We start from the raw sequence: 27,537 nt of genomic DNA, 5'->3' as shown, positions 1-27,537 counted from the left end.
AGAGGTGTGTGATAGCTGCCAGTACCGCACCCTTTTTCATAATGTTAAAATAAAACAAGTTTGGATTTGCTTGGCCATTGCAGGATGCGAGATGGGAGTTAGAACTCTGCCATGAATGCAGCTTTGCTGTGACCGTGTGGCTAATGGCTGCTTCAAGGATCTCAAAGTGGTGAGCTTCCATTTCCCTCGATAGCCACCGTCCTCTTATGCCAGCAAACCCACAGCCAGATGCAGTGGGAGCAGCTCATTCCTTCTATTAAAGCCAGCAAGATTTCAGCCCCACTTGTTTAAATATCAGGTTGAACCGGCACTCGCCTGCATATCAAAGGCAGTATGGTAATTTTTAGGAGGGAAGGTTTGCCCCAGTATTGGCCAGACTTGTCCCTGGTCTCCCTGTTGCACAATGTGCTGCTGAGTCACTGTCGTTTCTCACCCAGTAAGAGCGTATCACTGGGGCTGTGTTCGTGCAGCACAGGGTAATACAATGCATGCTGTAACCAGGAGAGTCTTTGCATAAACAAGAGCTAAAAATGAACGAAGAACATTCCTGGGTTGCTCGTATTTATTTATGCACTGCCATACATGGCAAGTTTCATTCTGGCACCTAAGCTGCATGGTGGACTGGGCTCGAGCTTGCTTTTCTGAACTCGGTAATCTAATTCCTGCTGATGTTCTGGCACCTCACTCGGCCTTTAGCTCCGTCCCAGTCTGTAGAAGATTTATGGTCAGATAATATACAGATTTAACACAATAGCATGGGTTTTATTATTTGCTGGAAAATGTTAATAAAAAAACCCCTAGTATTACAGACACATTTTAATCCCTGAAGTGATTTTCGAGTAGAATGCATGAATTATTAATTGTTGTTATTGTTATTACTGCAACACATACCTATCTCACAGGACACTGTGAGGATTAATTAATCCTTGTAAGGATGTAAAAGGCCATATAGGTGTCAAGGGTTATGACTAAAGTGCTTTGAAAATGGAAACCCCTCTGTGAGTGCCAAGTATTATTATTTATGGAGTCCAGGCGGTGTGCTTGGTGCTGTGCAAACACTGGTCCAGTTATTGCAAATATTTGCTTCTATGTGCTTAGTAGGCGGAGCACTCACTGTTACAAGTAATTTCAGCTATTTTAAGGATATGCCTTATAAATATGGCTGTGAGAAGACTTCCCAGAAGTTGAGGTGATGAGACCATGGAAAGCAGCAGCACGAAGCAATGCCCTGTGCAGGCTCGTGAGGTGTTCACTGAGCTGGGGCCATAGTAAAGTAAGAGAAAATGGAACAAAATGGAAGGGGTAAGGTTATTGCAGTATACATCTGCCAGCATGCACTTCGCAGATTCTGCAGGGCAGAACATGCATGCAGGTGATCACCAGTTCAGTGCGCGATAATCGAAAGTGAAAGCCTGGCACGCTGGAGTTGTGACTGAACATTTGGTGAACAGGAGACCACAGAAACCTTCAGCCAGATGACTTCAGCTCAGCATGTTGTCGCTGCTCGGCAGATGGATGGGAAGGCAGTGTTTGCAGTTTCTGTGGGCCAAACAAGGCACACTTGAGGGGTTTTCCCTCCCTCGTTTCTGGGCTTATATCTCCTATTGCTTTCTTGAGGATGTTTTGCAGCCCCTCCCACATCCTCCATCAGGGCAGTCCTCTACTTGAGGTCCCTTATCTTTCCTTCTGCCTCAGGCTACGTGCATGCTCCCATTCCCCCTTCCTCCACCCACTGTTATTCCTTATCTGCTCCTAACTAGGAAATAAGTCCTTCCGAGTACAGAGAGGTTAAACTCCTTTAGACACACGGACACATCTGAGATGATAACACAGGAAGGTGCGAGTGAATCTCTCACCACTTCTTCCCCCCCTTCTTACGTTTCCCAACCTTCAGCAAACAGCTCATGTCTTCCTTCAGATGACAACAACCTTCTCTGAAATTCTGGTGTTGGACTTCATAAATTTACTGCATCCTTAAAGCCTACGCACCAGCACTGAGAAGAGAAAGTTGTCCACTTTGCCATCAAAATTATTACAGAAATAAAGGTTGAGCACTTTGCAATTACAAACATGCTGCCTAGCTTTCTAGAGACTTCAGTTTCCTCATACAATTTAGTCTTCTTAAAGCAAATGGATTGAAGGCCCACGGTTTTCTCAGAATGAAATAATTTTGCGATGCAAGAAAAAACCCCAACGTGCTTTCTGCAAAATTTAAATACTATTCTTCTAAAACAAAGGGAAGCCCATGGGCATGACCCTAAAAAATGAGCACTGTGAGATGATGCTGCACTCAGAGACCCACCCCGTCTGCTTTCATCACGATGTCATGGAGCAGAAGAGTCCCATTGGCTTGGAAGTTGTAGCTCAGGTAATGAAATCTGCCTGCGTTCAGCTGAAACACAACCTTAGCTCTAGAGTTGGGATGAGTGTGATTCTCCAGCAATTTCGAGATATTAAACAAAAAGAAGCTACGTTTGTGGCCCGTGCGTCCACAATGCTGTTGTGTCAGGCCTGGTGAAAGTGAATTCTGCAGAAAGACGGTGTCAACAAGGTCCTGTTTTGGCCATTCTGCAGAACGGTGGTGATGTGGAGATCGATTTCAGCCCTGTGTTGGTGGGAGCCTCACACTGGACCTGGTGCTGCAGTGGGGCCCGTGGTGGTTGGTGGTCATTGCAGTGCCAATGAGCACTGGACCAATGCCCGAGAGCATGAAATGCTGTTGCAAAAGCATTGTGTGATGGAAAGGACCGCCCAGTGATGAATGTGGTTCTGATCAACAAAAAAATAAACAAACCTGCAACAGAAATGATGAACAGCTTCATATTCTAAAAATGAACAGCACGCAGGTAGGAGACGTTATCACTGCGGAGGATTATTTTTATTCAACAAAATGAAAATGGGCACGGGCGTTGAGAGGTGCCAATCCTCAGGCCCGGTTCCTGGTGCCACGGGAGCCAAGCACGCCGTGAGCGCCGCAGTTACACGGCGCCATTCACATCTTTCCTAGACAAACGCCGAGGCCCAACCGGCCGCGCTGCCCGGGCTCCTGACCCCGCGGTCGGCCTCCCCGCCCCGCTCCCCTTCCCGCCATGGCCCTCAGCCCTCCTCCCCTCGCGCGCGGCGCTGCGCCTGCCTGGAGCGCGCGGGCGCGCGAGGAGCGAGCGGGCGGAGGGGAAGGGAGGAAGAAGGAGGAGGAGGAGGAGGTGGGGGCCCAGCCGCCGCCCCCCGCCCCGCCGCAGGTTTGTTGTGCCGGGCGGCCGCAGCAGGCCGGCCCCGCTCCGCCGCTCCCTCCCGCTCTCCCGTCCCTCCCGGCGGCCCCGCTCCCCCCGCGCCCATTTCCGTGCGGCTGGGCACCCTCTCCCGGCGCGGAGTGTCTGAGAGCCGTTGGCTGCTCCGAGCCGTTTGGCTCCTTCCCTTAGTAACAGCTTTCACATTCTGCCTCAATTCCTCCTCAATCTAAATCACACGCGCGCACACACACAGATATTACTTTTTTTCCTCCTTCCTCGGGACTTAATCTCTAATCCCCCCTCTTTCCCCACCCTCCCCTCCCCCGCTCGCTGGCTCGGGATATAATTGAATATCACAGCGCTGTTTGGTGGCTGCGTGGTGGTGGTTTTTTTTTTTTTTTTTTTTTTTTCTTCCTCCTCCTCCTCTTCCTCCCGTGTGTGTGTGGTGTTTTTTTTTTTTCCCTTTTTATTTTTATTTTTTATTTTTTTACCTCTCGCCGTGGACTTAAAATAATAACAATAATAATAATAATAAAAAAGCGATTATCCCTCTCGGTGTGTACACACACAGACATGTGCCCGTCTGTCTCTATGGCCGTATAAAAACAACCGCGGAGGAGAGGCGGACGCGGGCGGATTCCTCTCGCGCCTCCGCTCCCAGGGAAGGGGAGCGCCGCCGCCGCCGCCCAGGTAAGTGCCGGGGGATGGGCGCCGCTTCGGGGCCGATCCGGGGGGCTTCGGAAGCGGCGTGGGGGTGCGCGTTGCTGCGGGGTGCGGGGTGGTCCCCGCGTCCCTTCCCCCAACCCGCGCCGCCGCTGGCCGCCCCTCCCCCCACCGGGCCGCGTTTTGGGGAGGTTTTTAGGGGGGAAACGCAACGTTGAGGCGTCGGGGGTGAATTAAATAAAGGAGTCGTGGCGAGGCGGGTGTCGGATCGCCTATTTTTAGCTCGATTTGTGTAAAGAGGAGCGCTCCCCTCCCCCCGCTCCTCTCCGTACATATTTACTTCTGGCGGAGGGGGAGGGGAAAGGGAGAAGAGAGAGAGAGAGAGAGAGAGAGAGGAGAAAAAATAGATTAAAAAAGGGGGAAAAAGGCATCGAACGGAGCTGCGGAGGTACGGGGCCGGGAGGGTGGCGCGGGGGTCCGCGAGGCCCAGCCAGAGGTTGGGGGGAGGGGCGGTGGTCCGCCCCGGGGCTGCGGGGCCCCGGGAGGAAAGTTTGTGGCTGTGGGTGCCGCACGTGAGCGGTGCGGGAAGTTGGGCGCGTTGGTCGCGGGGAAGTTTAGGAGGGAAGTTGTGTGCGCTCTCCGGTGTGCCCGGCCGCCTCGAGCTCCGTTCGGTGTGAATCAGGGGCTGATGTGTGGGGAGACCACGCGACGTGCTCCTGTGTGCTCAGCCAGCTGCGGTCTGGAGGAGCGGATTTGGGGGCCTTCTGGGCTGAGCGTCCCGTGGTGCTGAGCGTGGATGGGGCGTTTGGTTGTATCCCGAGGGCTCTGCTGTGCTGCTGGGCGCTACCCCTGCTTGGGGGCTTGGTGTGGGGCCTTGGCTTGTGCCAAGCCAGCCTGCGTCAAGGCCCAGCGCCATGAAGTTGGGTTGGGGCCTTCCTTTGGGTGCGTTTGTGTGAGCGCTTCTTTCAGAACATGTTTTGTTAAGGCTTGGTCCTGCAAATCCTTTTGTATGTCTTTGAACTTTGGTGAGCGTCTGTGGAGGAGAGGTTGTTCCTGGGTTGTTCCTGCTGGCGGGAGAGAAAAGGAGCTGTGCTGTTGATGGGTTGTCCATAGGATGCGGGTGGTGCACTGTGCATCAAAGTAGCAAACTTTCTGTGGCTTCTTGTAGCCATTTATTTTGCTTTCCCTTTGGGTAAGGCCCAATGGAACAGCAGTGTCTTAACATCACCTGGGACCTTATACTGTCACCGCTGTTGGGTTTCTTGGGGAGCATAGAATTGGCTCTGTAAAAATAAAGGCTGGTGTGGTGCCATGCCTTGGGAACGTGGTGCTAGAGAGTGCCTGGAAACGTTTGCTCCTCGCTCTGTGGAATGGAAGTGCGATGCAAGAGTATGGAAGGAGTTGGGTTTGACTTTCTTCTGATGCTGTGCAGGAGTTGATAATTTTTTCTTCATATCAATATGCACAGCCGTAGCGTGTGTTGGTAGCATGAAGAATGTCATGATTACAGTTAGGTTCTCTTTCTTAAGCTTTTTTTCCCCTTCAAACAGGTAGTCATGATTTTTTTCCATTTTTTTTAATATAGGTGCTTTCAGTTTTTGCTCTCTATGGTAATTATTGATGTTTGTGCAGTGCTTTGAAGTTGTAAGGCATCACGTAAGTGCTAAGTACCTAGGAACAGCACTTTGGAGTTCTGTTTCTATCATGAAAGAGTTTGATGCTAAGAAGTGCTACAACCCTATGCGTAAAGAGGCATGGATGGATTAGGGGAAATAGTCAAAATTGCTTATAATGTTGTTTTCAGGTAATATTTTTTAGTTAGGAAGAACAGATCCAAATAACGTAATGCAAACTGAGTTATTTTACCTAACTTGATTTTGAATGCACAATTTAATTTAACATGGACTTCACGTTCGAGTCAGAATGTGTTTGCTGTTAGAAATTTTGTAGTGGCAATAAAGACCCACATCCTACAAGGATATAATTGTGCAGAAGTCAGGAAGTCCTGTAAAGAAACACACACAACTTCATGCACATCAGCAGCATAGCTCGGCTGAATGAGCTCCACAGATGTCTGTTGAGTCGCACACAGATGAGTGTGTTTTGCATTAGTGGCAGGCAGTGGGATGTGCCTCTTTCTTGATGCTGATCTTTTTTTTTTGGTATCAAAGTGCTGTTCAGTGTTCTGGGGAGGCCAAAGCGTGGCCAATGAGGCACCTTTCCTCAGTACATGCGGAGCCCCAGTTCGTGCCTGCGTGGCCAGCTGTCCCGTCAGCTCCATGGCCCTTGGCCACTTGGGGTCATGGTGCCGTGAGCTCGGTGACTTCACTGGAGGGGACTTCTGCTGCTGACAAGACGGGGAGGTTGCGGAAATGCTGAGGTGTGTTGTGTGGAAATACTGCTAAGTTCTAAGAACATTCATTTTGTTTACACTGAGAGTTGTGATTAATGTCCTGTGTGTGGCCACCCTTACTGTGTGTTTACATGTGTGCGCTGCACAGTCCTCAGTAACGTGTGCGTTTAAAGCTGTAACCATCTGCTCATGCAAGTACTGTGGGCCGGGAGAGAAGTGAAAGCATGCGTACACAGCGCGCCCATGTAGGGCTGCTGCAAGAAGTGACAAATAGGAGAATAGACTTTCTGTGTGCTCGTTTTCTTAGTATAAGTATAAATATTTGTGTTAGGTGAAGAAATGTCTGAAGCTTACTGTTAGGAAAGATGATTGATGGCTCTTCTCAGTGCATTTGTGTTGCATTGCAGCATTAATTTTGTACCTTCAAATTAACAAGCGTTGAAGAAACAGTTCCTACATTCCTGCCATTGCTTCAGGTATTGCTGTCCTCAGTATGTGCAGCTTTCCAAGCACTGTGGTCTCAAATTAGATGGTCTTAATTTCTGTGAAGTAGCTTAATGAGAAGAGTGACTTTACTAGGAAAAAGTTCATCTAGTGATACCAAACGGAGTGGATAGAGACTGCCTTATTCATCTCATAATTGGTTTCCTCTGAGATAAAGTATGACAATGAAATAAGGAATAAGAATTATCTTTTGCAGATGAAATTGTAGGGGAATATATTGACTCCATTTTTTTTTTTTCTTTTAATTTAGCAAAATTGAATTAGCTGACTTGAGGTAAGAAGCAGTGAGATCGCAGCAGCATGGCTGTCATTTCAGGAGACTTGGTGGGTTGAGTATAGAAGTGTGGAAGCCTGGTCTGGAAATCACTGCCGTTTGTGTGGGAACTACGAGCTGTGTTCTTGTTTGGGTTCTGCCTTGTGCTACCTTGGCTGTAACAGGGAGGCCCTTTCCATTCTTCTCATGAAAACAAGGCTGAAATGGCTTATACAAAACGCCATGGAGTCTTAATGGCCATGTTTGAACTGGGAGTTGAGTTTTCCTCTGTTTCTGAAAGACCTGTAGAACTGTATTTTAACATATCCTCTGAAACCTTGATGTTGAATTCCAGTACCACGTTGGTTCTCTTCAGTCCTTTGCGCTCTCCTTTTTATTCTACAAAGGAGCCTTATAAACTTCCTTGGTAACAAACAAGTGGTCATCCCAACTGGGAGCTTGCGTGGCTGAATGGGAAAACATGTCCGACTGCTGGCTTCGCAGGTCTGGCTGGCTTGGCTAGCCATGGTGCAGCTGAGCCCTGGGGGGCTGCTTGCTAAAGAGACTTGTGAGGTATGTGTTCTTATCTCAGAAATAATGATGAAAGTGCTCGGTGAATTGGCAGTACTCTGTTTCAGAAGCAGTGCTGTGTGCCTGCCTGGTTCAGCGCCTGCGCGGGGCCCTTCCACATCTGTGAAGCAGGGTACTGATACGCTTGTGTTTTCAGAGGTGCTGAGTCCCCAGAGTTGCGCTTCGAGTTGGCAGTCACCGCGTGTGCTCAGCATCTCGAAACAAGTCTCGTGCATGGCTTGCTGGCTTTTGCAAAATCCCATTAGGGTGTAGTTTCTGTTTCTGGGAGTTGTATTAGTGAAGGCTGTGTTATGTTTATTGTAATTCTTGAGACTCCATGTTGCAAAGAAGCAATCATGTTTGTTCATAGTGTCTGGCATTAAAAAAACTTAGAATCATCTGAAGAAGGAACATATTTTTCTCCTTTTAGTGATTTTTGGAGATGCATCTCTGTTTCTCTTCAGTGTAGGCATGCATAACAGACTCTCCACATCCCATGCTCTGTGCAGAGCTGCATACAGTGCTGTTCCAGCTGGCTGGAGGTGCGGAGGCGCTGGTCTGGTCATTGGAGCGGTGCAGTCCTTGACTGGGCAGCATCCAGCTGTCTGCAGCTCATGCTGGGACTCCTTTAACCCGCTGGTGGGCAGGCAGGGAGATTGAGTCGCTTCCCTGCCTTTGTGTGAGTCTGCCATGGAGCTGGCTGGTGACCTACTGCAGATTGTGTGAGTTGGGACTGTGTGACATGTTCCACAACTCTTCTGAACGCCTCTACAACCAAACATTTTCCCAAGGTTATGAGTTACAAGTCAGATGTTTACTATTTATGAATACGTGGTGCCTGAACCACAGACGTTGTCAAGGTTTGGAGCTGTAGATACATAAGCTGCGTCCCTTTGACATTACTGGTGTTAAAGTTCAGGCCCATGGATAACCTCTGGCTAAGCTCAGAGCTGGAAACTCTGACAGCAGGCACACGTGGGGTGGATTCCAGTCCCCTGCTGGTTCCCTGAGAGTAGCGGGCAAGGACGGAGCACTTTGATTCCTAGAAGTCTTCTAGACTGGCACAGAGGAAGTACAGTGAGTTGTGCGTGTCTTATGTGGGCATTTTTGGCCAGACTGATAGGTGCTTGAGTGTCAGCGTGACTTCTGAACGTACATTTTTGCCTTGAAAAAGAGTAATACAAGTATTAAATATTTTTTCGTTTATCACTGGCAGTAGTCTAACCTACAGTTGTGTTGGGCCAGGTGAGAATTGTTGCTATTAGTTTCAGCAGTTGGCAGCATTAAGTGCGGCTGAAAATGTTTTGTTAAAATACCAATTGATTTCGTCTGAACTGAGTCTGTTTGCTGACCCCCTCCCCCCTTTCTGGGTCTGCTGAGCTCACAGAAATGATGACAACTTTACCTCTTTTAGATTAAGTCTAAATTTGTAGGAAAAAATAGTTTTGCTATTGCGTAGACCTATGGGGGAAATAACAAGAGATCTGGGTCAAAAAAGTAGGGCATGCAAGATACAGAAGCTGTTGGAGTGCCTTTATTTGTCCTGTGCTAGGTTAAAGGAAGTGTTGGTGCTTTCGGTTTGGCAGTGTGTCCTGCACTGCCGTGTGCTGCAAAGGGAACACGGCTGTTAAACGAGGAACCGCTGCTAATTTTTGTACGGATGTCAACATTCTTCCCCAGCGCAGAATTTTTTTGCTTGGATGTTAACAGAAACATGCATTCCTGAAATGCAAACTATTAGCGATAAATTTTAGTTAGGAAGCGTTCTGTGAAAATGTGGAGTTTTGCCACGGCGGCTATTTGTGAATCTGCAGCGTATTTACTTTGGAGTTGTGCTTGTTCAGATTTAATACTTTGTAATGTACTTTCAGAGCAAAGTTAGTGCAGATGCGGGTGGAGGAAAATGAAGAACAGTGTTGTCAAACCATCTATTAATGTTGGCATGAAATAAATTGTGCTGCAAACACGCGTTGTGTAGCAACAGGTAAGCTGTTTCCCACGGCTGATGCAGCAGACCTGAGGTGTACAGGAGCAGGGCCTGTGCTCTCTTTACAATGGGAGTGTTTTGCTGATGCAGGTGTGGAACCTGATTTTTCACTGTGTTTCAAATGCACAACTGAATTTCTTCAATCTGGCGTATCGTGGTTACATGGTAAATTTCCAGCACCGTGTGAGATGAGAAAACATACAAATACAAAACTTCCGAATGTTTAATTGCAATTAGAAGAGAAAGCCAGAGTGAAAAAGCCTACTAAGCAGTTCTGGTAAGCTCAATCTGATAGCAGGAACGGATATCTAAATGTAGCTGATTAATGTAAACCAACTTTTTTTAACAGCTTTCATCATTATAGTAAATACTTGTCTCAAGTGGTTGAGTTGTAAGAAAAATGCTTCGTATGTCTGTTACCATCTTCCACGGCAAATTCTGAATGGCCTTTGATTACATTAGAAATATCAATGTGTTTATTGTACTGTTGGCAAAGGCCGTGCTAGTCGGTTCCTCTGCTGTCTGCACATGCAAGGTTATTTCGATATGGGTTGTTTCTAGTTCGTCAAGGGCCTCTGTAAGATTCTGCCTTGTAACACACAGTAAAAAATGCATTAGAAATGAAGTTGTAGGAGTGTTTTGTCAGATCCCTCCTTGGCTGTTTGTTGGGTGCCTGGGCACCCAGGTACGTAGTTTTCTGGCAAAACAGATGAGTGTTGCTTATCTCCTAAAATGAGCTCTCTGCTTTCTGCGGGCACTGGGCCGGGGGTTCCCATCGCCTTATCCCCACATTGGGCCAACCACGGGGTTCTGCTGCAGCAGGGCCGGGATGGGTGTGCTGGGGGGCACAGCTGCCCTTGTAACCATCCTGTTTGCTTGCACAGAACCCTAAAGAGAGTTCTAAATTAAGTGAGGGCTCAGAGGAGTTTTGAAATAGCCCACGGGATGTTCCGACTCATTCTTCGGTGCTGTTGGTGACTTGCTACCAGAGGCTCTGCAGGTATGGGAAGTGTCGGCCTTTACCCAGGAGTGCTTCCATCACACAGACTGAGGCTTTCTGTTCTGCTGAACTACCAGCCAGCATCAGAGCTTGTGTATGTTGGACCTTGATAAATGCAGCTTTCTGCTGCTCCTTAGCATGTTAAATATGCAAAATCTTGTTGGTGTCACGTGCTCCCTGCTTTCCTTGCTGCCTTGTGTAACTGTCTGCTCCTGGGATGGAGCTTTCCAAGGGAGAAGAAAGAAATGCTATGTTTTCAAAAATGTTTTCAGTGATCAAATTAATCAGATTTCATTTGCATTATATTACTATAAGTGGTAAGTTTAGAACTGTAATGTACATCCACATGCCCATGGCTGTCTGGTTCTATTTCTTAGCTCAGAAGAATAGGAGAGTGCTGTTGGGGCTGCTGCTGTTGCGTATCGTTAAAGGAACCCTCTGAGGCCCTGCTAATTAACGCGAGTGGTGTAGGGCTGAGCTGCTCTCTTCTCGTGAACACGCACACCTTCCTGCAGGCTCCTGCCCTCTGCTCTGCCTGGTTTTGCTTCCCCTGTTTGCTGTTACGGGCTTTGCTGCTGCACATGGGGCTCTGTCTCGGGCACTGCGCTTTGCATCATTTCATTGTAATCCCTTCTAAGTCTTTATTTGTTTTTCTAATCTCCCCTTTTTTGATTTCCTTCCTTTCTTTTTCTGCTCCTGTGATTTTTTTGGACTATTCTTTCACCTCCTCCCCATCTGTTCTTCAGTCAGTGCTTTGCTCCAGACTCGTGCCTTTCCCTCGTGACCTTTTTGTTTTCCCCCTTTTCTCTTTCTGCCCCTTTCTCCCACCTTCAGCGCGTACAGAGGAGCTGCCCCTCCTGTGCAGCCCATGGTGTGGTGGCCGTGCCACGAGGAGCTCTGACTGCCGCTGGCAGAGAGGAGACGGGGCCGACAGGGTTTGGCAGGGCCTTTAATTGATAAAAATAATCCTGGCTTCCCACGTAAAGCATCGATCCAAGGCTCGCTCAAGTCAAAGGGAGGCTTTAGAGGAGGTTGGCATGGGTGTTTAGTGAGAGCGCAAGAAGCTGAAGAAGTTTGAATGGGAAGCTCAGTGCGCTGCGAGGTGAGCTTTGTGAAATAAAGGATTTCATGCCATGAATTTTACTGGCATTGACTTGAAATGAACAAAAACAAAGTCGTGATGAAATCAGTCATGGCCTTATCTTATTGTGTTTATTGTGGGTAGTGTTGACAAGTCACATGCCCCATTGTTCGAGGTGAACAAATATAGCTTTGATACTGCAAGCTGATATGTGCGGACAGCCGCCTTTGTCCTGCGCTGCACAGATGAGTTTGCAGAGTTGTGACTTCAGAGCTGAATGCTTGTCTTGGAGAATTCATGTTTCAACTTAATCCTGAAACAGCCTAATGTGCATAATAGTCTGTTGCTTGATATTGAAGTGCCTTTTTTTTTTTTTTTTTCATTAACTTTTTTGCAGAACATAAAATAAGAGGCTAATGTATCATCAGCTTTGTTCCACTTGTTGCCCAGTAAGGCCTGTGGAAGAGGAGCTCATACTGTCCCTCTGGCATAAATGTGCTTGGGCTGAAAGAATGCAAGGTGTGCTTTTGGGGGTGTCAGTAACAGATTTCTTCCTGAAACCTTTCTGCATTTGTATCCCTTACTCTTGGTCACAGTGAACCTCATTTCTTCTGAAGCCAGCGGGTCGTGGATCATCTCTGGATTGCTTTTACTGTTGGTGAATTGCTATAATTAGGATATATGTAGTGTAACTAGAATATATGTAATAGGGACTTGCTGCAGGGGCAAACTTAGCTGTGGATGTAATCATCCAGTGGTATCTGGGGGAGAATCCCATTGAAATTGCCTGGGGATGTTCAGAAAGATTAGTCTGTCTACAACGGTTTCTTTGTTGCTTTTAGCACATCTTAATAATGCCAATGTAGTTGATTGTACAGTGTTTTTAATTGTTAGACTATATTTGTTTGCTTTTTCTTGTTGTTAGCTTGTGGCCTTGCTCGAGTAGTCATTTTTCCTCTTCAGAAACTGGTCTTTGCAGTGTAGTTCATGCAAACAACATGCACCAGGATGGTACTCCAGGCAGGTGCTGCCGGGACGCTTAGCAGCACCAAGGCTGCTGGTGGCTGTGGCTGCTGCCTTGCCTGCTTGTGACAGTGTCAGCTGTGTGTCTGCCTACCCAGCAGTAGAAGGCTCCTCCTGTTGTGGTGGCTTACAGACAGTGTAAAGTACCCCCCCTAATTCCGATACAGAACGAATGGTAAGCTTTTGGCATCCTAATGTGGGTGCCATATGATAGTGGAATGTATATTGTAGGTCACTATGTGATGTTTTCAGACCTCTCCTGAGCTCTGCTGCAGTTTGTCCATGCAGTTCCGTGGCAGGGACTGCACTCAGGAGGTACCTTCTGGTTATGTGTGTCACAGGCTTTGGTAGTCCGTGCATGGTGCAGGGCTCTGTTACGTCAGGCTGTGCGGTTCATGAAGTTCAGAGTGTTCGTGTCCTTAGTAAGGGGGAGATGGAATGTTGTATGAAGTGCCAAAAGACACCGGTGTGTGCTCCTTACGGCCTTCCTGGACGTAGTGCTTGTGCTCCCACAGCGCCTTGCTGCTTGCATTTGTGCATATGTGGAATGGCCGTAAGTAGTGACGTGCTCTTCGTCACATGGTTGCAGTTCCACTTGGCCTGCTCTTCCTTAGAGTGGCTTTGCTGAATTTGGGAAATCTCGTCAGTTTGGGAATAGTGCTGAAAGTTGTGTGCAAGTGCTTTTTACTATTGTCAGACATACTTCTGTATTGTGCTGCCTTATTTTTATTGTACTCCACACTGAGAAGTATCTTTTGGTTAATTTAAGAAGAAAATCCTGCTAGCACTCTAATAAACCCTCAAACATTGCAAGAAAGCATTTATACTCACTGGGTAGTGTGGCTTGAAGTTAAAAGAGTGAATTTACAGTGTGCTCCCATTTTTTGGAATTTCTCCAGAATGAAAGTGTCTTATTCCTGTGTAGTGTCATCCTTTTTTACCACACAGAACTGTTGCCATGGTCCTAATTGATAAAAATTAAAAAAAAAAAAAAAAAAGGAAAAAAGCTTTTAAGTGTGATCCTTGGATATTTTTGAAAGAGCTGAGTGAACTCCTTTCCTTGCTGAACCATTTTCTGGTGGTTGGAGACAGTCGACGTGTTCTTTGTAAGACGTATATTATCACTCTATTTAAGTCGATTCAGGTTCTCTGGAAGTGATCCAAGCTCCAGGAAAGAAAAATATTAGTGTGTGTGGTGAGGGAAAGGGTTTCCCTTTATTTCGGAATTTGCTTGTCATGTTTAGCAAGTAAGCCATTTGCAGATGCATTAAGGCTCTGTGAAGCTCATTTTAGGGGCTGACAGTTTTCCAGTCTCGGCTCGAGTGGAAAGATTTACATTTAATGTTTCAGATTTTTTGTTTTAAATAGCCGGGGATATGTACATTTGTTAAGTTGTAATTTGAGTGCCACACGTGTTTCAGGAGAATAAAAAGCAAACTGTTTAAAATGATGGCAACAGTGGGTAGCTTTTTTTTTTTATTTAATTTTCTACAACCAGACATTTGTCTCAATGTCTGACGTGCTTTGTTGTGTCCTTAAAATTGTTGAAGTTTAAGTTAAGTAGCTTTTGCTTGGAAGACTTAAGTATTTGCAGCGTGTTATTTGGCTTATGCAGTTTTACATTCTTTAAACACCACTTTATGTTTTAGTTCTGAATTCCAGCAAAGCACCATTGTAGCACACGAAGCTGCTCCGAGGGAAGCTGGAGGCACTGCTGCTGTACCTGCAGCTGTACCCAAGCGTGAGGTTAGATGGAGAGGCTGTGTATGTGCATGGCGTGGAGCAGTGCTCTGTGAGGACACCGTGCTCACATTGAAGTTCCTCTGCCTTCCAGAAGGAAGGCAGCAGCCGTTGAAGCCTGTTACGACTTAAGGCTTTATTTGGAGGGTTGGGTTGCAGATTTCTAGGCTTGGCTTATGCCTGAACTCCAGTGCTGTGCACATGCACTTGGCTCAGTTGGTCAGTTTGGCCTGTTGACCAAAGCAGGTCGAGCTCCTGAGATTTTTACTTAAGGACAGCTGGACTTTCCATTGGGTGCCTTTGTGCTCCTTAGTGCAGGACGATCTGCAGCATCTAGCAGCAGGGCTTTGAAGTCTGCAGCCCAGCTACCGAGGGCTGAGGCAGAGGTGCAGTGAGGAGGAGCCCCAGGCTGGAGCACTGCCTTCTCCACACTGCTGGTAGGGCTGAGGAGCTGAGCGCTGCAGGCTGAGGCCTTCCTTCCCGGCTCCCCTCCTGCCACAGCTGCCAGACAGGACGGTTTTCTCACACTTTTCCAAAGCGCTTCTTGCAGTGTTGGTTGGGAACCAAATGCCATCTCTGCTCCCAGTCACTGTAATCATTGAGCTGTGGTTTAGGAATTATTTTTTTATATCGATGTGCATTCTGGATTATTTTCCTACAGTGCTTTATTTAGACTTCTGACATCTTAATGACTGAAAATCTCAGCTGGTTTTGTTTGGAACTCTTTGTTCCTTGTGCAGAAATCAGACCTGAAAATGTATTCCTCTGAAGTTGGTGAGGGAAAAGCTCTCTGGTAGCATTGCTGACTTGTTGAGATCAGCTCTGAATTGCCAGATAGTGTAATTTTCTTCTAAGAAGAGCCTTCCCCCCACCCTCCCCAGCAAGCCCCAAAGTGTTCTTTGTGTGAGTGTACTGTACGGTCTCTAATTATATGATCACATACCATTCTGCAAATAGTGCAATGCAATAGCATAGAATTAATTCCTGGATCTTGTAAAGGACTATTCAGCAGTCTGCCTTAAGCCCTCGTCTTGCAGGCTGGTTTGTGGAAATCGACTCCTTCTCCTCCCAGAAGCAATGTTTACTGTAGCTCTGTGTCAGAGCTGGGTTCAGAGCTCGTTACAGAATCTGGGCTTGGGATGTCATTTCTGAAAGTTGCCATTTAACTGCTCTTATACAACATATGCATATTAAGTAGGATAGCAGAATAACAGTGAAATTGCTCACCTAGGTCTGCAGATGAATTACCATAATTAACTGCTTCTTGCCATGAATTGCACCTAACGAGGGCTGTGCTGTTGGCTGAAAATAAATTGCATAATGCATTACTGGTGACTAAATTATTCACATACCTTAGAGAGGAGATGGTATAAGAAGTGTGCAAAAGAAGTGCTGGACCGTTATGAAAATGAAGTGGAGAATAAAAAGAAGAATCAGAGAGAGAACATGGCACAGTGTGCATTCTCCTGGGTCGATGAGGAGTATTGTTTTTGGTTTGCAATATAGTGTGTGATTTCATATTTACGTATTTATCACATGGTCCGTGTAGAGTATACGTGCAGAAGGCAGAGTTGGGTCTGTGCATAAGCACTGGGCATAGCATGGTTACAGTTTGCATTTATTTAGTTTTTGTTGCTTCACTATGGTTGCAAAATACGCCAAGTCAAAAGCAAAAGTGGGTAAATAAATTTTAAACAAGCCATGCAATTTAGGATATGCTTGCTGTTCTGTGCTTCTGTGTGAAGTATCCTTTGTGATACTGTCTGTGCTGTGAGGCGTGCAGGGATTTTTAGTCAGTGTGCATGGCCTGGTTTTTATAACATCATCTTTGGCCAGGAATAACTTGAAAAGCACTCTGTTTGCATGTGTTGATAATGCAGATTCTTTTAAGGACCTGTTTATGGATTTATATTGTAAAAGATGGTTCCTGCAGAAGTGTCCTTGCCTGGATGGACACATTCAATTCATTTTCTCCAAACGTGTGGAATGTTTTTGAGCACTTTGCTGTACAATGCTCTTCACAGTGATACGTGATCCACACTATTGCAAATACGCCGTGTGCAGTAAATACTGCAGAAGACAAGATTGAGCTATTTTTCTCCTTTTTAGTTTACATTTCTGCTTTCCTCCCATCCCAGGTCATATTCTGGAGTGTGCATTCCCTATGCTTCAAACTTCAGTGTGAGTGCTGAGTTCTGTAGGTGAACACAGCAAGGTGGAAGTGCACGGAGGTGCTGGTAGTGCCCTGTGTGGGACAAGAAGCGCTCGTTTCAGTGACCTGTAGCTGTGTTCACATCGCTTTGGCTTTTTGGTTGGGTGGAGTTTCCTGTACATCACCAAAGAGAAATGTTTTGAAATAAAGGAAGAAAGTGGGGAAAAAAATTGTGAACGCTTACAGAAGACTTGAGGCTGTGAGAGCCTATTAGGAAGCATGAGTAGAAGGGCAAGGCTTTCTGTTTAGGGTATAATTACGGGTATGGAATAACTGTGAAGTTGCAGAAGAGGGAATGTTCAGTTTTGCGTCATAGGCTGCTGAGTCCCAGCTGAGCAAGGATGGAATTCATCTTGGCCAGCATCTGCTCCTTTCTTGAATTCATTTAGAGGAAGGCATGAAATCTGTATGTGTTTACCTCAATCTCTTCGTATTTTAAAGAATGTATTTTGTTTTCTTAGATTCAAAAATTGAAGGATACCTATGCAAGCTGCTGGCTCTTTATGCAATTAATCATATGATAAATACAGTTAAATTGAAATCACTTCCATAGGAAGCTGGCTGTCTGCCCAGACATCTGACGTCATGTAGGAAGCACACGCTCAGCTTGGACAAATGGTTTGGCACAGTGCTGGGAAAGTCACCGTGGTTGGGTTCTTCATGTCTGCATGGAAGCAAGCTCCAGAACTGCTCCTCCCTCGGCATCTCTCTCTCTTCCCTTGGATGCCTTTCTTGGTGTGCCTGGGTAGCCCTGCTGCCCATAGGTGCGAGGAGGATAAGGCCAACCCTCGGTCCTTGAAGCGTGCTTTCATATGTAAGGAGAAGTTTCCATTCAGCCTCCTGGATGTTTGTTTTCTGGTGCGTAAATTGGGACAAGGACTTGGCTATGGCTAAAATAATTCTTGGTAAAACGATACGAGGAATGATGTCTCATTAAAGAGAATGTATTGTGCCAATACAAAAATCATGTTTATTTCCAGTTCTAGAGTTGTATAAATATAGATGCTAGACATATGCTGAGTATTGCTTTAGTAGAAATACTGAAATTGCTTTTACTCAAGTTAATAAATCCCAGAGTTAGAAAGGAAAGTAGTGGAGTGATGGGTAGAAGCAAGACAAATGAAATGAGCAGTAGAAATCAAACGGTGGGAGAGATGTCTGAATATATTTTCACAAGAAGGCAATTGCGTAATATTGCTCAATAAATTAGGCTTTTATCTACTTATGCTTGTTTTAAGGGCATGACAGAATAAACACGACTGCTGAAATCCTTGCATCAAGCAACTAATTATTCTTTTCCTTTTCTTTAAGTGAAAGTAGGAATGGCGAACGTAATATCGGATTGGCAGTAGTGAGAGCTGTGTCTGCAGAATAAATGCTGTCTGGAATGCAGAACTTGATGTACTATTGGGCCAGTTGGAGAGATAGTCCAAATTATAAAAGGCTTTTCTGTCTTCAATTTCTTACACCTCTGCAGAATTTGTTCTTGGAAGACAGTTAGTGTGCTTATGGTACAGTGTCTGTTTTTTTACTGTTATTTTTTTGAAACAGTAAATCCATCTCAGTAAGTTTCTCCAAAGCAAAACAACATCAAATCCATAAAATAATGCAGCACAGTTTTTTCCTTCAAACTCCTCCTCGCTGCTTGAGCATATAATTATCGATTACAACAGCAGTAATGTTTGCTCAACACCTGTAGCTTCTCGCTGGTGTCGACCTTTCTCAATAAAAAAGCATTCTTCATTCGCTACCAGTAGAGCAGCCAGCTCCTCCAGCACATTCCCAACTGTTTCAGCTTTATCCAGGTCTAATACCAAAACCAGGTTCTTGTGGCACATCCACCTGTTTCTACATTCTGACCCTACAGTAGATATGATTTATTTTATTATTTTTTAAAGGGACTATTGATAGAAATGTTATGATAGCATTCTGTGGTGGGTAGCTTAAGCAAGACGAGCAGGGAAGAATTTTTGATGAAACTAGCTTAATTCTATGATTTTTTTCTTCTTAAGGCATATTTGCTATGTATACCGAGGTGGAAAAATTGCAGTGTTTTGAATGCTGTCCAGAGCCATCAGATAACTCATTGAGTTTCTGTGGTTGGAATATCTGTTTTGATGCTCTGGGGACACAAATGCTGATTATTATTATTATCTTGTGTATGTGTGAATGAAATAGTTTAGTTCTGTTTAGTTGGAGTTCTGGTATTTGGTGGCCTGGCATAATGACAGGAATGGGACGGCATGGCAAGGCTGATGGACTTCATTATTTATGGGGTAATTTTTATTTTGTCCTTCATTGTGTTGATATAATTAATTCACAGCAAGATTCTTATGAAATTACATTTTTGTGAAATATTTATTTTATATTTTATAGAATGTCCCAGCTGTTATGATGGGCATGCAGAATAATTGAGACAAATGGTACACAAACAATAACTCGAATGCCTTGGCAGTGGGATGCGCTGCAGTACGCGCGGCAGGATGCCGCCAGCCTGCTAGGGCGAGTTCCCAGCCCGTGGCTGTGATTCTGTGGCCAGGGCTCTGCCTCCTCAAGTGTTTGTAGGCCCAGTTTCCTCGTGTTGCTGAGTCTGCTGAGGCTCGGACTGATGTCTTGTCCCCAGCTGATCTTAATCACCCTACATGTATTGCAGTGTAGATCTGTCTGTAGCTCAGAATAATTTATCTTTTGAAATCAGACTTCACTTAGGAAAATATGTGGCTTGCAGAGAAGAGACTTCTATTTTCATTTATCACTTGTGGTGATGAGATGTACTTCATAGCTTGAGAGGTCTCATCTTGAATTGACTTCCTTTTGAGTCTAAGTTCATTTTGACAGCATGGCTGGCTTTGATCCCAGCTTTTACTGGGAGAAAGTCTTGTAATGGTATGGGTGGCCTGTGGACAGACCTGATAAGAGGCAGTTTCTTATGTTTTGTGGACAGGTCAGGCTGGAACTGACAAATACAATTGACGTAGGCTTTAAGCAGGGAGAGACTAAGTGTCACTGAAGGTAAAAATTGGGTTGGTGTTGGGAATGGCTGTGGTGTGAGAAGTTGCTGAAGAAAGACTGTGAAGGTGGATCTTAAGGAGTTACTGCTGGAAGATGTGTGAAGTGCTTTACTGTCATACCAAGCTGTGTCCGAGTGTTTTCTGTGTCTTATCAGTACACCACAATTGAAGGAACTTACATTGTCTGCTTTTGGACTGCAGTGGGGATGGATGTTTAATAACCAGTTTCAGGATTTTTAGTTGAGGATGGTCAAGGCCTTGGACGGTCCAAGGGTGAAGTCACATACAGTGCATGTGGTTTTGGAGTAGGAAGGGATGGGCTCACTTGAGAACACTTGCTGATTCGATGGAAGATTATGAAGAGCTAGGCAAGTGCTTGTTTAAGTTGGTTCACCAAATTAATTTCTGGGCTGCCTGATGGATCGGAAGCATTAAGCCTTGTTTGTATGGAGGGCACTGAACTGGTTTTACTTGCTCATAACTTCTGGTTCTGGTCTGTCCTGTGCAGCATTGCATAGCTGGATGTTAGGCAGGACCTGTTCTTCATCAGTGATGACTTCCTGCAGCATTTTTTGGAGCCGTTTGTTCCTGGAAATGATAAGCTTTGAGTGCAATAGGATATTTTGCTATTTTGGTAGTTACTCTGCGTAACAAGTGTAAGCAGCTGTGCAGTTTCAGAGAGCAGATACTGAAGGACCCAAAATCTGCATGCTGCTGTTGAAGCTTTCTGCTGTAATTGCCCACGATACATGGCCAGATGGAAAATCACAGAAAGATTGGAAGGATCCTCTGGGTCTACGTGGCTCAAGCAGACACCCAGAGAGGGTTGGCCAGGACCACACCCCAGTGGTCGTGGACCGCTATGATCTGCATTCATATTCATCTTTCTGGTTTTACTGTGATGTAAAGACTGCATAAATTGTCTGAACTACCTAAAAATGCAGGCAGAGCTAGGCGCATGTGTGGGCTCCTCATTTGTGCTGTTTGCCTGTTGCATTTCCAGGGAATGGGCAAGAATGTGACATGACCAATTTGCAGCCTTTGGGAGGAGAGGCAGTGTGTGATGAAACACGAGGTGTGCTGCATCACAGCCACATCTCTTCCACTGTTTTATACTAATTTAATTCAGCTACTTAATTTCTTCCCAGCTCTTTGCTTTGTCTTATATGGCAGCCTTGTGGGGTTCTACCTTCAGCTGAAGGAGCCCTCGGCGTGGTTCAGCTGGGGTCTTCTGAGTGAGTGCAGCAACAAGCGAACTTCCACATGTTTTCTGGAAGTGGACTTCTGACAGCAACACAGTTCAGGTGACTGAAAAAATGGAAATTGCTTTGTGCAAATGGTGGACTTTTACACCTCTGTGTGATATGCTCTTTGCATTCCCTGATGACAGTTCTCAGTCTGTCCTTCAGGCTTGCACTTACTGGATACGTGTTCACTGAATATTCTCCCTCATAACAACCAAAATGCTTGTTTGCTCGTGCGTGGCTCATGGCAATTTTAGGTATGCCTCTGCAGTGAGGAAATATGTAGTCATTAAACTAGAGGGAACTTGAACACAGCTCGCTCCTGGCAGCTTATTGCAAGGTTGTTTAATTATTTCTTTTTTTTTTTTTCCTTAGCAGAAGAAAGCTAGAGCAGTACAAACTTTTAAGTTTTTTTTCTTGCTGCTATTTCTTGTCTCTTCTTCTTTGTTCCGTTTGCAGTATTACACAATTGTAGGGCTATTAGCTTACCAGACATTCTGCTTTAGCAGAGATGAAAATAGTAACCTGAGTAATGCCATACGCCAAGGATGGCACGGACACCAGCTTCTCTGGGTCAGAGTTTGAAGCTTTGAGCCTGCGGTTTAGCAGAGGCTGGGTGATGTGCCTGTCCCTGCTGCTCCGGTTCTGGGAGGTGGTAAGGAATAAAGGGCTGGAGGTGGAAGCCAGAGATGCAGGGGTGGCTGCGGCCCTGAAAGAAAGCAGGAAGGCATCGGGTGGGATTTGAGGCCTGGAGAAAAGATGGGTGGAAGGTGTCAAGGCAGTAGACGGAGGTGGTAGAGGACGAGTAGCCGACAGGGTAAAAGCTCCTTTCAAAATGACTGGGACCATTTGGTTTACGTTAACACATTTTTCTTCACAGCTGGAGAGGAGTGCAAATAAACTAGGTCACCTCATGCAAGCTTGTTAAGAGAAACAGGAAAAAATGGCTAAGAGTTGTAGGAGAAGCTATGGGAGGCATCAAGGATAAAATTGTATGATTGGGTTTGTGATTTCTGAGGTGATTATTTTTATTATGGTGGGTATGCGGTGTTGACTTTGCGAGACACCATGGATTTTATTTTCCCTGATGCTGTAGTTAATGGTTATCTTGTTTCTTCCAGAGAGTGAGAAATAACACTGGTTGACTGTGGCTGCTAGCTTGGAAATGTCAGTGGCTCGGTGAGAAGCAGTGAGACATCTCTGCAGAGAACAGAGAAATCTCTAGAGCAGGAGAACCGTGAAGCCTTCCAGTGCATTTACTGAAGTTCTTGTGGGTTCACACCTAAGAGAAAGCAAAAGCAATATTAGAGAGCCTCCTTTGCTTGTGCCTTCAAATCTGTACCAAAAATGAATTTCCTGACTTAAAATTAAACATAGGCATTTATTAGGACAGTGCTGCTTTGCTGTGGGTATCATGGGGAAATTGCTCACTTAGTGTATTAATGGCAGCATGCATGTTGAACTTCATTTCTTCCACTCCTTTTTGCTTCTTAGAGCAGGAATAGGAATTGGATCACTTTTTTTTTTTTTCCCTATTGTTGCAGGATGAGGAGTGGGATGAAGAGGCAGGTCGGGCTCTGAGAACCCTGGTATGAGGGCTGCTACTGGGGTGCACAGGAACCAGGGCTGTGACTTCCCTGTAGGTTTCTGGTTCTTCACAGCTATTTCTTCATCCTCCGTGAAGTTCAGCCCTAATTTTTTTTCTCGTGGCAGGAAGACAAGGTGTGGAGATGAAATAACCATAGTAGCCAAAGGAAGATTTGGCACATTTCAGCTTATGTACTGTACTTTCCCTTCTGTTGGCATGGGTGATCCTTGCAGCAGAAGTTTATAGTGTTTGCACGTTTCCTTGTATACTTGATGCTGGTCTCAGCATTTCATGTCCTTGAAGCAGAACAGTTCCAGAAGCTCATCCTGCTGAAGGGAAAACAAGCTCATCTCTTGTGTGTCTTCAGTAAGACTTTAGTGAAGCAGCCTGCCGAGAGGAAAGCAGCATCATCCCTACAGTCAGAATCAATAGCAGAAGTTTGTTAAGCAGACTCATGGTCTTCAGTTTGTGGGTGGGAGAAACCAAGCAGACCTGGGTGAGGTCATGGGAGAGATTTGTAGGATGGGGGGTGTTACAGTGAGGGTCGTCAGGAGGTGTTTGTTGTTTCTGCAGTGCTAAAGCTAAAGGCATCAACCAAAACTAGAAGGCTATATCCCAAAAAAAGGAAAATTTGGTGTATTTTTAGAGTATTCCTGCAGAGATCTTTGTCAGAACATGGTAATGCTAAAAAGTTTGTGAATTCAAAAAGCTGTTCTGTATATATACATTAATGGAAGAGAAGTTCACCTGGAGCTACTGAGCATGCAGTTTTTATAGTCGACATGGAAAAGGAGATTTTTGAAAAGGGATTTAAAGGAGACTTGTGAATTTGGGAGCCCCTCTCCTAATGAGCACTGTGTGAGAAAGTGTGCTGATGCTCATTTGAGTCAAGTATGTTGTTAGCCACTTGGCAGAGCTGGAGTCAGCTCTTTGGTACCAAGTCAGCGATAAGCACAGTGCAAAGGCCCTTTTCCTTATTAAAAGGGAACCTGGTGTGTTATGCTTGAGGGAATGGGAAGTGAAAATGACAGAGGAATACAAAGAGGTGAGGCAAGATGAAAGATAATGAACTTTTCAGAAGGGTCCTAAGCAGATTTGAGTGGGACAAGCTTGATTTTTGTTTTTAAGGACCAGCGTAAGCTCAGGCAGAAGGTGATAGAAGTCTGGGCAAGGATGTCTCTCACATGGATGGCTGTTCTATAGAAGCACTATGCAGAAAGATCTGCAAAGTGTGGATGTAATCGGGCTCACCTGAAGTCCATGTAAATATGGAGGGGTGTAGACCAGTAGAAGTGTGTTTTTCTTTTTAATGAATGGCACAAATGTTTTGCATCTTGTATGTATGTACTGGAGCTTGCTGAAGATGTGTGGTTGTTGTCTAAGTGTATGGAAACCATTTCAAATAAGGATGGCATTGTTGTTTTGTTTTTATTTCTCTTTGCTTAACGTTTAAGGAGCTTTCAGATATTGTCTCGGACTTCCAAGATTGTCTGGGCTCACTGCTCTTGGTTATTTAAGGGTTGGACATTCAGAGTGCATGGTCTTAGTTAACAAGATTTTTATTGGAGAGCAACAGAAACTGAGTGATGGTATATGTCAGATATGAAAGGAACTGCCTATAAGCCTGTATTCTAAGTATGTGCTTTAATTAATTTAATGATCACTTTAGGTGATTGTTATATAAATAGAGTATGCTGTGATCTGCCAAGTATTGCTCTGGTGCATGTCATAGGTTCATAATTTGGGGTTTTTTTTGTGGTTATTAATTGTTGTGCTGTGGGAAGAAATTTTGCACTAGGCTGCTATTTAGCTAAAGAGAAGAGAGAGGAATTTTGCAGGTATTTCAAAAATCTGGAAGCACTGTAAATACCATTCTGCCAAATTAACCCTGCATTAACCTGAGGTGAAGGTGGTTTAAAACATAACATTTTCAAGAGAATTCTGTTTAGCAATGTGAAACTTAATTTGTGTCTATGGAAACGTTAGAAGCCTTGTTTAAAAAACCAGAATTTTGCTATGTGTTTATATTATGAATGCTCCAACCAATCTTGGTGCATTTGCAGGGTAAGATATGTTGAAGGCAGGACGCTGCTGAAGCTTGAGCAGAGACTCCTGTCAGTTCCTTCGTGCTTTGCTCCCACCTGGTGCTCGTGGCTTAACCTCTGTCTTTGTGCAGCTGTTCTGTTTCCCACCAGCAGACATGGTGTGCATCGTGTTGGTGACTGTGTGGTCACATGTGCTTTAGCTCTCCTTGCACGAGGGGAAGTGACAACTCATGCTCTCCTCGTGCTCCTCAACATGCTCTCCTTCATGCTTTCAAAGTGTGCTCCTATATAAAATATTTGAAAATGTGTACACACGCATACATGGATACAATGATGTGTTTGTGAACGTGTTTTTTGTCTAGATTTGCTTTGGTTCGGATTAGAAATAGTGTTTCTCTATGCAGAAGCTGCCTATTGCAGATACCCAGTATATGATTTTTTTCCTAGCAATTTGTAGCAGTTCCAAGTGTGTGTGAGCACGTGCTCTCTCTCCAACACATGCCAATTGTTACACACTGAAATAAACAAATTTGGCTTTTTTTCTGTGTGTGTGTGTGGGACGTACTGAATTGATAAGGAATCCAAGTTAAATAGAAGTTCAAGGATTCACTCAGCTTCTGGTGAATGAGTGCTAAGTGCTCGCTGCAGCCACCTTTAGCCTTGCTCAGCTTGGGCTGAAGCCCACAGCTGTTCCCTTTCTCCACAAATCCATTCCTTTGTGTCAGAAGGCCGTTGGGCTGCTCAGGGATATCTGCCCCTTGTCCATCAGTGCTGCATGTTCGAATCACGTTTGTCCTGACCTACGTCCCAGTATGTATTAGGCCATCCATGAAGCGTGGAGGTGTCCTAGATTGCTCCTGAGGTCTAGTAGTTGCTTCTGAAAGTTTAGTGCTTCTTGTCATCAGTCTGGGGTGGTTTTTAAGAAGTTTTCCGACAGATACGAGAGTAACTCTCATTTGATTTATCCATCTTTTATGATAGTTTAATTTGTTCACACACATACTAGTATTAGAAGTAACACCAGGAGAGATAAATATTATTATTATTATTATTTTAATTTTTAAATTTTAAAGCAAGTATGTGATCATCTTAGAGAATGAATGTGTGTGCTTGGGCACTGCCCAGGAAAGCACCCAGCATCTGTGTGTGCCTTGTTCGTGGCAGGAGAATCTCATGCCTGCTCAGAGCTGAACTGTGCCATAAGCTCAGCACGGAGTGTTCATTTGTATGGGCTGCTGCAGTTGGAATTTCTCTAACGTCATGTGGTGGCCATGATAATGTGTTTACAGAGTGTAAAATTTCAGCTTGAATTATGATTGCTAAAATAATTGATCATCAGCATTTGTGCTTTGCGTAAGAAGAAGAGTTGAAGAAAGCTGAATATTAAATAAACCACGCGTTGGATGAGCGGCGTTTCTCTTTCCTCACAACTCATCAATGAAACAAAAACTAAGAGCAGCGCGTGTATCTTATTGCCAATTACTGTCCAAGGAGGATAATGATGCAATCTTAATAACCTGCTAGAACTGTATGGTTAAAACAAATTTCCCATTACATTCCTCTCAGTGTTCAAGCTCTGTCTTTGTACCCACGGAGATGCTGTGCTAAAAATAAAGCTGGAAAGGTCTCTCATACATAGTTTCTGGTTATTAAATAATGTGCTCGTTCTCCATCTGTACCCAGTGGGCTCTTCTGCTTTTTTCTAAAGGCTTTGGGAATTGCTTTATGAAGCCAAGGAGTCAGTAGATGCAGGGGATGAATGAACAAAATTCAAGTCCCCTTCTTAGAACCTCTTACTGGTTTTGATCATCTTACTAACAGGTAGAAATCTATGGGATTTTTGTTTAGTCTTAAAATATTGCTTGTTCTGTATCTCAGATACCCACAGTGTAGGAGTTAGGCATAAAGCAGGATCCTCCTCCTATGGTGATTTTAAGTTCTGCAAATGAATTACTATGCAAGCTATTAGATATGAAGGTCAGAGGAGGCTTTTTAGAAGTTGGTAGTGCACCACTGGGTACATTTAACCAGCCCACAAGTGTGAGCATGCTGGAAGGTGACCAAAGTGCTCTGCAGCACGTATGGGTCTGGGGAATAAGTTGTTTTCTTAGCTTTCTCAAGTGGTGTCCCAGCCATAGAAACAGCCCGGTGAGCGTACTTGTGGTGTGGATGCACATCAGGGATTGGCAGATTCATACTGCCTTGTTTGGAAATTTCTCAGGCGCTGAACTGAAGAAAAGTGAATCTGACAGCAAGTTGATGGAGCCAGAGTGGCAATTAGATGCCAATCCCATCTTGCTGGATCCTTTTATGCACGTTGTGCTTAGGGACTCCAGCATCTGAGTTTGATTACTTCCCAGAAGGAATGACTTGGCAGAATGCTAATCCCTAATATCTCCAGACCAGGAGTAATCTGAAATGAGACTTTGGTGCAACGATCCAAAGGTTTTAAAGTTACTGTATGTAAAACCCTTCCAAAACTAGCAGAAGCCTTGTATCTGCTGATCAGAGAGTGCTGCTGGGTTGCTTTGGCTTTTCCAACAGGATGCTTAATGAACAGTGACTTTTCACATAGTTCTTTAAAAATAGGGAAACAAAGTAGATAAATCCTTAGAGATTGCATTCAGTTAATGAACGTTTTTGCTTGAAGTGAGAAAAGCTTGAATGCCTTCTAGAAAGCCATTTCTCAGGTGTGTGTTCTTTCTATGACATGCACTATTTGGAGGTGCAGGCAGGAGGTGTACAGATGCTGATAGACAACATTTTGCTGCTTATGTGAAGGTCTGTTTGGTTTTCTTAGCTTTTACTACCATACAGTATACTGCTTGAAAAAAAAAGTATATATATAAAATTTCTACTTGTCAGTATCTTATGGGATGTATGGATACTTCTGCACGTCAGTGTCTTATGGCATATATGGGTATTTCAGGGTTTGGCGTGTTTTTGTAGTCTCTGAGGTGGAATTCAAAAGGGGATTCCAAGATTTCCTGTCCTGTATCTTCTGTTGCTGTTAGCTTCTTATTTGCTACCATA

The 27,537-nt window shown here is 44.9% G+C and overlaps 1 protein-coding gene across 5 annotated transcripts in view; it reads left to right on the top strand.

Annotated features, from left to right (window-relative positions):
• The first annotated feature begins 3,706 nt into the window (after window positions 1-3,706).
• TBL1XR1 (TBL1X receptor 1) overlaps window positions 3,707-27,537 on the top strand; it is an 85,454-nt gene continuing 61,623 nt past the window's right edge. For 2 of the 5 annotated variants that reach the window (XM_042881300.1, XM_042881301.1), the window contains exon 1: window positions 3,707-3,920. The gene's annotated coding sequence lies outside the window, so the exon portion shown is untranslated. Of the gene's footprint in view, window positions 3,921-4,262; window positions 4,342-8,628; window positions 8,651-21,507; window positions 21,527-27,537 lie in introns of those variants that run through there. The other 3 variants (XM_042881302.1, XM_042881305.1, XM_042881304.1) reach the window with 3 other exon arrangements.

Source organism: Lagopus leucura, unplaced genomic scaffold, assembly GCF_019238085.1.
Source record: "Lagopus leucura isolate 7727_CA_CO unplaced genomic scaffold, USGS_WTPT01 Super-Scaffold_100029, whole genome shotgun sequence".
In the NCBI taxonomy this organism is placed as follows: Eukaryota; Metazoa; Chordata; class Aves; order Galliformes; family Phasianidae; genus Lagopus; species Lagopus leucura.
The sequence above is the reverse complement of the archived record's forward strand: the minus strand, read 5'-3'. Positions and strand labels throughout refer to the sequence as shown.